Raw genomic sequence first — 10,197 nt, 5'->3', positions numbered from 1 at the left:
CCAACCTTTCTTTAATTTTCTTCATAAGAGAAAAGTTTTTCCTTCTTCTTTAACATAGAATGACTTCTTCTTCTAAAAACCTTAGTTCCTCAAAGAACAAAGGCAAAGCCGATGAGGCCGTTCCTCCTACAGTGAGCACCATCATCACCAGAAGTTTCGTCATAACTAAATACTTCAAAGAGAAATTTCCTTCTATTAACCTCGCACATGGGCCGTTGGCAGATACCCTTCTTCCATTCATCCTTCCAGTATTCTTGTTGTGAAGGAAGATTGTCGTTGTCGGGATTCAGACATTATCGCTCCTGATCTGTGGAGCGGATAACCTTATCCAAGAAGGGTTTTATGTATTTATATATGTATCCCTTCACTTTGGGGGCGTTTCCTCTGAGTTGAGAGCTTGACTCCATCATTGTGGAGTTCTACCTCCGCTACCAGGTGTGTTTGGCACAAGTAAGTCCTTCTGTGTGGAGGACGATTGCTTGTCTTCAACGCATATTCCAAGAAACGAGAGAGGAGCTATCTTTAGCTTATGTGATGAACCTCTATTCCCTCCAATATCTTCCGCGCGACAATGGTAAATTTAAAAAAAAAATGGCCACCATGCTCTACTATCTAGCATGGATGATACAATGATTGTGGGTGGATGAAACGGTTTGTTGCAGTTGCCACCATTTATATCATTCCGGCAAGACTTCATCCTTTCCAAAATTATAGAACCATACTCGTAAGTTCCTTGTTTAAACTTTCTTTCATTAGAGATCATCTCATATCATTATTGACCCTCCTTCTTGCGCCTGTTTCAGCAACTCGATGGGTACCACCTAGGGTTGAAGGCTTGGACCAGTGGGTCCAGAAAATCTTGGACGTCACTATGCCCGAGACCCACATGTGGAAAGAACTGGCCCTTAAATATGGGTGGAAGGAAAAAAATCATGGTAACTTGGACTCATCTTGTCTTTGCTTTTCGTGTGAGTAAATTGATTACTCCTTTCTCTCTTTGCTGAATTCAGGTCTATCCCAAGGCTCGGTGGCCGTCTCCGAGGAGGATGTCTTGGCTGATCATGCTAATATAGCGAAGCTGCTTCAGGAGGTGATTACTCGAACAAGCATCTTCGGACCTGCTTCGGGTGCAAGTGTCTCTTTTCGTAGTCCCGGCCGGAGAGCAAGCAAGCAAAAAAGAGATATTCCTCCGCGGTCGGGGAAAAAAATAAAAGGGTAAGGAGTGTCGTGCCAGAATTGTCTTCAGATGTTGTGGTGTCGATCTTAGTGCCTGAGCCGTCCATAGATATCGTGGTGATCGATGATGATGGAGAAGCTAGTGATGAGGGGGGTTCTCTACATAGAAGACGACGACCTTTATCAACTCAATAGAATGCTCGATCTATTGAGTTAGTTACACCAAATGAGGGCATTCTCTGGGAGGATTTTGAAATGGTGGAAAATGCCAACTACCATTTCCGGATCCCAGTTGCTGCACCCGGTGCTGTGATGTTGAGTACCGGGTCCCTGCCATCTTCGATTGGTGAGAAACCAACAACCAACACTACGTTTGCCACAGCTGCTTCTCACCCTCCAATACCATCAGCTTCATCTCCTTCTTCACCAACTCTTCCACCAGCAATTGCTACATCATATCCACCGGCTGCAACTGTCCGAGAATAGGATGTTCCTCTCCCTCAGTCCCCAGTTCATTGGAAATTAGGAAAAAATTACGCTGTCCCCTCAGAAGATCTGCAAAGGAGGATGACCGTTACTCTCTCGGTTTCTACCAGATGCAATCTGATGTCCTGGCCGGTGGAAGGCTAACAATCTGAAGCCTTTGCCTTCAAAAAAGATAGGGAAAAAATACAAGCTCTCTCGGGAGAGCACTTGTTGAACAATGTCGTGCATAATGCCGCAGTGGTATATCCTTCGTTTCCTTCATTATTTTTTCTACCTTTGATACAACATTATTCTGAGTTTGTATTTTCTATTTCGCAGACCAATTTTCTTGCTTCCGAGGGCCTCCAAAGGTTGAATAGAGATAAAGAGGAACTTACCTCTAAGCGGGATCAACTTTTGGCCGAGCGGGACCAAACTGTTGCTCGCCTTTCAGAATTGGAAATTAAAGTTGCTGAGGCAGTTGTGTTGGGGGCTCGGTTATAGCAAAGCGAGCAAGAAGTAGAGACCCTTAGCCAAGAGATCGTCCCGTTGAGGGTTCAATTTGAAGAGGCTAGGGCAAAATAGGCTGAAATGCAAAATAGGCTGAAGTGCATAGTGTCGTTCTTGCTACATCCAATCATGAGGCTGTCTCCGCTGAAAGATTAAATAATTTGGAGGGGGCCTTGAACTCCAAAACTGAAGAGTTTGCTACTACTGGGGTTAAGTATTCCCGACTGGAAGAGAAGTATAAGAAGACCATTGAACATAATAGACTTTTCAACTCTACGATCCGTGACCTCGATGTCAGCCTCTGATCCATTAGATACACGCCGGAAAATCTTTCTGCCGAGGTTGATGATAAGTAGGGATTTTGACTACTTATTAGTGCCTTTTAGCTTCCGTTTTAGTCCAAAAGTGTTTAGTTGTGTTCCCGAAAACTGATGAAATATGCTTAATTGTATGAGTATGGGAAAAGGAGCCTCCAAGATAAAATCCAACTCAAGAAGGAGTGATCTCAACTCAAGGAAAAAAATAGGCACGAAAGCTTAAAATACGGATCGCAGAATATCATCTGCGGCCGCAGATTGTGCAGAAAAACTTATCAGAGATCTGTGAGAAGTGCGGTCTGCATATGAAATGTGCGGCCGTAGAAGATAGGTAAGAGCAAAAGTTCAAAAAACATGCATATCAAGTTCAACGGAAGTGCGGAACCTACAATTATTATGCGGTCGCAGAAGATCAGCTACACGGCCGCAGTTGCATTTGTGCGGTCCGCAAAAGAGCCATGTGCGGCCGTACTCAAAAATGTGTGGACCTCAGAAAGAGAGAGATGCAGTCGCAGTTCAGAATTATGCGGCCGCAAGATTCCAATTCTTTCAAGCTGAAGCAAAGTGCGGACCGCACATGGAATTGTGCGACTGCAAAACCTCTGAAAGGGTATTTTTGTCCGAAAACTCCAACTTTGTATAAATAGAAGAGTTTCACTTTTTTAGGTCAAGTTGTGATATCAGCAGCCAAAGTAGACGTTTTTTTTACCCTCTTTAGTAGTTTTTTCCATTTTGAGCTTTTTGAACATAGGTTTCATTATTTTAATTATCAATATGGGTTTAATTATCATTTCTTCTCATATTTCTTCTATCTTAAGCATGAGTAGCTAGATTTTTACTAGGGTTTTGACCCAGCCCTAGAGTGTAATCCTAATAGGTATATGATTTATTGCTTGTTTATGGTTGGGTGTATATTATTTAGCCTTGTTCTTGCTTTTAATTGTAGAATTAATGGTTGCAAACATTAGTTCATGCCTAGTTGACTTCGACTCTACTTGAGAAAGAGAGACTTAGTCTAGGAAAACTTGGCTAACAAGAAATAGGGTCAATCGAGAGATTGATAAGCCCAATTAAAGGGTTGAAACTAGAGATAGTAAAACCCGACTTGAGCTCTATATCAACCGCTTTTTTCAATATCCATTTGGACTTGAGAAAGTCAAATTGGGCAAAATCACTCTCTCACTGAGAGGTATTGAGTGGGTACTAGAGTGTTGATGGCTATAATACACCCCGACCAATAAAACAAGCTTTAAAGTTTACAACCTATTAGGCAAACACCTAGGTGAAGGTCGTAGCCCTAGGCCTTTTACATCATTTGAAAAAAATAACAAAAACAATTTCCTAGTTTCAGTTCTTAGTTGGTAATCTTAGTTTAAATTAGTGTTAGAAACAACCCAATTTTATGGAAGTGCAATTTGAGATAATTCAAGCTCATTCACTATGATATATGCTCCTACGTCCCATTCATAGCTCCCTGTGGAAAATCGACCCGGACTCCTTATTGGGTATTACTATTGCATCGACCATTTCAGAACCTTAAATAGAGGTGTAATTTGGACGAGATCAATTTTTGGCACCATTGCCGGGGAGCTAAAAATGAATTTAGCCATATATTTTGTTTTGTGTGTGAATTGTCTTCTTTTCCTTCCGTGTTACTGATTTTTATGAATCAATTGTAGGTGCAACAATGGCCCTCAACAATGATCAACTCGGGAATATGCCTTTGGGGGATGTGGACGTGGAAGATGACCAAGTTGAAGGGGTTCCTCTTGAACCTCAAGCAAATAGAAGAGGCCGACCACCTCAAGACAACATCCCAGTTCGACCCCCACCTCCACCAAGAGCAGCTCCACATCGGTTGTTGCCAAACGAAGGGTATGCAAGTGCCATAGTCCCGCCCTGCATTAGGGCGGGCAACTTTTAAATCACAAATGTAATGATCACATTGCTAGAGCAACGAGGATTCTTCACCAGGGCTTCGAGTCAAAATGCATACAAACACTTGAAGGGGTTTGTGGACACTTGTTGGGGGATTAAACAGACAAATGTCTCTGAGGATGCTTTAAGGTTGAGGCTATTTCCTTTCTCTCGACGGGGGAAAGCGTTGGATTGGTTAGAGAGATTGCTAAACTAATCCATCCATGCATGGGATGAATTGGCGGAGGAATTTTTTTCCTAGTTCTTTTCTCCTGGGCATATGTCTACTCTTAGAGACGAGATTCTAGCATTCAAACAAGAGCCCAATAAGCCGTTACATGAAATATGGGAGAGGTACCGAAAAATGGTCAAAAAGTGCCCCAATAATGACATGATGGAGGCTATGATTCAACAAAATTTCTATCGGGGGATCAATACTACAAATCAATGCATGGTTAACCAACTTGTCGGTGGAAATTTCATGACAACGCCGTATAGGGAAGTTTGTGACATTTTAGATGAAATGGCGGATACTTCATCGGCATGGAAAAGTAGAGCAAATGTTCCTCAAAGTGATCTGAACGTGATTCACCTACATAAAGAATTGCATGATCATGGGCAAGTCATTTCCGAGTTGACCACCACTGTGAGCACCTAATTTTTTTCCTACATGAAAATAACTCCTAAAAATAGACCAAAATAATTTTAATTGATTTTTAGGAGTTTTTCTTTATTTAGTTGCATTTCATGCATTTTTAATATTTTAAAATCATAGAAAAATCATAAAAATTGTCACGTTTTAATTTCATGACATCTTAGGTTTAATTTGCATCTAGGAATTAATTTTATTAAGCCAAAATCACAAAAAATGGTCATTTTTACATATTTAGATTTTAGTCTTTAAAATTAGCATTTTTCTTTAGTGTTAAGTTAATTAATCGTTTAATGTTAAAAATAAATAAAGAATTTTAATTTCTACAAAAATAGATTAATTTAGGATCTTAATTAATTTAATTAGAATTTAAAATAAAAAAAATAAAAATAGGAAGAATATATTTTTGGTCCTGTTTCTTTAAAATTGGGCAAATTCCTAAATGACCCAACTTAACTTTTAAAACCCAGCCCAATCTTCCCTTTCCCCATTTTTTCCCCTAAATCCCAAGACCTAACACATATTAAAAGATAGAAAAGGGGACAGACATTTGAGACCTAAGAATCAGGAGACCCTCTCTAATTTTTCCTTCAGCAATGTCGTTCTCCTCTTGCTCCTTCTTCTTCTTCTCCAATCCATCTTTTCTTCATCTCCCTCATCTGAAATTCCCATAAACATACACGAAATAGAAAGAGAAGACAAGTTCGAAATTAAAAAAAATGAAAAAAAAGATCTGAAAACCAGATCTGAAAATCACAAAGCCCTGAAAACAAAGAAAACTGGGATTTCAAGGAAGATTCGCAAGGGAATCGACTACTGAAGTTTCAGAACTCAATTTTTCTTTTTTTTATGGATTTGATCTTTGAGCTAGAAGTGTGTTTTGCTCGTTGATTTCGCTGCTTTGTTCTGGAACGGACCACGCTCTGACTGTAGCAGCTATTTACAGCTTTCATTTGACCAAACTTCTAAGCTGCATGGTTGACAAAGGATAAATTTAAGGTAAACAAGACTTATGAGTGTTGGTATACATTGAGAATATCTAAAGTGCACATATATGAAGATGGCTTTTTTTGATTGCCAAGCAAAAGATCCATCAACTATTGAGATATTTATTCGTTATTTAATCTTGTGAGTATTATTACTTGAGCAAAAATGTTGTTCTTGTTCCCTTTTCTTTAATGTGTTCATGACGTGATTAAAATATTCACCCAAATGCTAATATAATCAAGTAATAGTTCTCAAAAATTCTGGAGTTTTGTTTGTTGCCTCCTGAATCTTCTTTCTTAATGTGGAATGTTCTTATTGTTATAATATTACTTGACATCGTTTGTTAATCTGCCTTTATGTTGTTCGCACCACCCATACTGCTCCTTTTGAGGATCAAAGCCTAATATCAAGCAAATTGGCTGAGTCTCTCTGATCTGCCCATCTTTCTAATGTAAATTGTGAGGTTTCCCACTTGGTCTGCTAATAAGTGGTAAATATAATGTATTTCCTGCTTCCCAGATATGATGTTATCTTCACTGTTGCTTTCTGTTTTTACTTATGCCGCATCGTTAGGTACTGGATACTCCCTCCTATTGTGCTCTAGTCTCTCTGGTTAGTCAAAGAAGTTTGGAAAATATCGGCATGTGCCACTTCCTCAATATGAGATGGATATTTTGGGCTTTTAGATTTGATAAGTCACAACAAGGATTATGGTTCAAGAAGATAACAATGAAACAAAATTTGCACTTCATCCACAAAATGATTTCCATAAGTCATGACCTCACAACAAATCTCAAAGTAGCTTAGGAAAATAGACACTTATGAACATCGCAGTTTGCTTTAGGCGCGATTAATAAATCGTCATGGCCATGGGTACGGTTCCTGTGGCATGGTCACAATACGTAATCCCCAACTAGGGTGTGCATTTCATGTGACCCGACTATAACAACTTTGAACATTAATAAAATAAACATATCGCGAATCACAGGTGCATTTCATGTAGCGTGGTTTGCGGTGTGTCCCAAACGGCAAGCGTACGACAATCGTAACTTGTTCAAGAAATAATTTCATAAATCCTAAAAGCGGTTATAAAGTTAATAATACATAATAGGTTTAAAACGTTTAGTAAATAAGATAATAGGCCAATTATAAATACTTTAAGCGACCGTGCTAGAACCACGGAACCCGGGAATGCCTAACACCTTCTCCCGGGTTAACAGAATTCCTTATCTAGAATTTCTAATTCGCAGACTTTTAAATAAAGTCAAATTTTCTCGACTTGGGATTTTAAAATAAACCGGTGACTTGGGACACCAAATAAACTATTCCAAGTGGCGACTCTGAAAAATAAATAAAATAATCTCATTTCGAATAATGTCACTTTAATTAAAAAACTCCCTTATATACCCCTCAGGTGTAAAAATGAGGTGTGACAGCTCTGACGACTCTGCGGGGGACAAGAACCCAGAACTTCTGGTTCAGGGTTCAAGAATTCGATCTTAGAATAATTGTTATATTTGGATTTTATTTATTATTTGATTTTTATTACATGCTTGGGCCTAATGTGCTAAATGCCATTTTTTACCGCTTTGATATTATTTGAACTGTATATAAACTGCTGCAAAATCCTTATCTTTTAATCTTCTGAGAAGTGCACGCTGGCGTGACTTCTTTTCTGTTAGTGTCATATACGTTGCCCCCCCCCCCGACTCGAGTTGTCCGCTCGGGTAAGCCAGGTCTAGAACAATATACTCAGATTTTAAACCTAGAATAACTCAGCCTCGTGCCGGATCCCTAGTAGGAACGCTTGTTTGCATCATGTACATTTGACTTTGGGGACTCAACACAAAGGTTGGGTCCGTCTAGGACATGTGTACCTAAAAATCAAAAGACCATCTTGATGCATTTTTACGTGCTACTTGTACAATTATTTGCGTCAGTTTGCTTGTTGACCGACTTTTAGAATAAGGAAAGAAAACTAAAAGAAAAAAGAAGAAAAAAACAAGAGTGAGGTAGGTATTTGAAAATCCTGAAACTCTCCCGAAATTCTGGAAAGAAAAAGAAAAAAGAAAAGTCATTTCAAAATGAGCCAAAATTTTCAAGTGTCGTGTTTCCCTTATTCTGTCAAAACTGACTGAACTACGCGGGTCTGATTCTCACCGGATGTGAGATATGTAGGCAAACCTTATTGGTTCCGACCCCAATTTTTAAAAAATCCAAAAAATATTTTCCTTTAATTGCTTCTTTAGAAGCATTTCCTTAGAAAATTCAAAAATAAAAAGATTTTTGAACTCAAAAAATAATTTCCTTCTTTCTGAAGCCTTTCATACGAAAAAAGAAATAAAAAAAAAATCAATAAAAAATCAAAATCCAAAATACGGGTTTCTTTTATTTTGAAGTATTTTCCCCAAAAATCAAAAGAAAAAATTCTTTTCCTTCTTTAAAAGTCTTTCTTTCGTAAATGTGATAAAAAATTGAAAAAATAAAGTCCAAAATATTTTCGTTTTTCTTTAGAAGTACTTTTGTAAATTTAAAAACAAAAAAAAAACTCAGAAATCCAAAATATTTTCTTAAAAGCCCCCCTTTCGAAAATTAAGAAGCAACATCCAAAATCCAAAAAAATATTTTCTTCATTCTTTAGAAAAAGAGAAAACAAATGAAAATTCAAAAAAAAAATTCTTTTTACTTTTTAAATTGCCAAAGTTCAAATCAAAAGAAAAGGAATTTTTAGAAGTCTTTCTTTCAAAATATCAAAAATCAAAAAAAAATATTTCCTTTCTTCTTTTAAAGCATTTCTTTCAAAAATTCCAAAAAAATTCAAAAAAAATAATATGTTTTTCTTTTCTTAAAGCTTTCATGGTCTGAATTTTATAAAAGTAAACAAAAAAAAGTGTTAGCTTATTTACTCCATTCACGGTCTTCCCGAACTACACGAATATCCGATTCATGCGGCGTCATGATACGTAGGCAATCCCCATCGGATTCGACCATAGCCATAAAGAAATTGAGTGAAAAATAAACTGAAAAAAAAAAGAAAAAAGTGAGTGAAAAAGAAATAAAAGAGCAACAAAAAAGGAGCGATACGAAATAAAAGAGCGGCAAAAAAGAGATGAAAACATCAAGAGTGATTAAAGAGAGGCAGAAATGAAGAAATGAGGTACAGAGTGAAAAGGCTTAGTTAAGGCTGGGATGAAACATGCAATCGTTCAAACACATGTGTTACGACCCCGGTTCGCCCTCCGTGAATCATCGTGACAACACCTAGTCCTCTACGACTAGGTAAGCCTAAATTGCGGAAGATAACCAAAGTGCGGAGTAAAAACAAATTAAAACGGAATGAAGAGTGATAAAACAGTGTTTAAAAGTGCCGCTCGACATACACAATATTTAACTCTCAAACCAATACATACTTTCAAGACCCGGAAACCTATGAATCATAAGCTAAGGATCACTACACAATATTCTAACTCTAGAATATCTAACAAGGAAAAGAAATACAGAAGGGTAAATGTTTAAAAGCTAGAATAGAAAGGGACTTCTCGGTCTGCGGATGTGGCAGATATACCTCAAAGTCGCTGGAGCAGTCGCCTCGCCACGCCTTAAGGGTGATAGGACTGAGTCGCAGTACCTGGATCTGCACATGAAAAACATGGGCAGAAGGGGCATGAGTACACTACATCGGTACTCAGTAAGTACCAAGCCTAACCTTGGTCGGGTAGTGACGTGGAAGGTCAGGGTCCTACTGAGGTTAAATAAAATATAAAGTTTGACAGTGTAGAACAGAACAGTATAAATAAATACAGCGGTAAAATTAACACAAGATATAAAAAGGGCAACAACAACTATTATAGAGACAAAGCAAAACACGGAAAGAAATGCGACTTAGCACCAAAATAACAATCGGGGATCTCCCAGGATACCGTCCTGTAGTCCCATATGTACATATCCAATGGATCTCCCGGGATCTCGTCCCATAGTCCAACTTATAGTGCGCGAGATCTACCGGAATCCCATTCCGTAGTCCCAAATATAAATACCCAGTACTGGGGAATCTGCCGGGTGCATTCCCGTAGTTCTATATAATTGTGCAGGGGGATCTACCGGAATCCCACATTCGTAGTCCCAAAATAAATAGACAAGGGGGAGCTGCAGGAATTCCACGTCCATAGTCCC

Source organism: Nicotiana sylvestris, chromosome 6 (genome assembly GCF_000393655.2).
Source record: "Nicotiana sylvestris chromosome 6, ASM39365v2, whole genome shotgun sequence".
In the NCBI taxonomy this organism is placed as follows: Eukaryota; Viridiplantae; Streptophyta; class Magnoliopsida; order Solanales; family Solanaceae; genus Nicotiana; species Nicotiana sylvestris.
Note: the sequence above shows the minus strand (reverse complement) of the source record.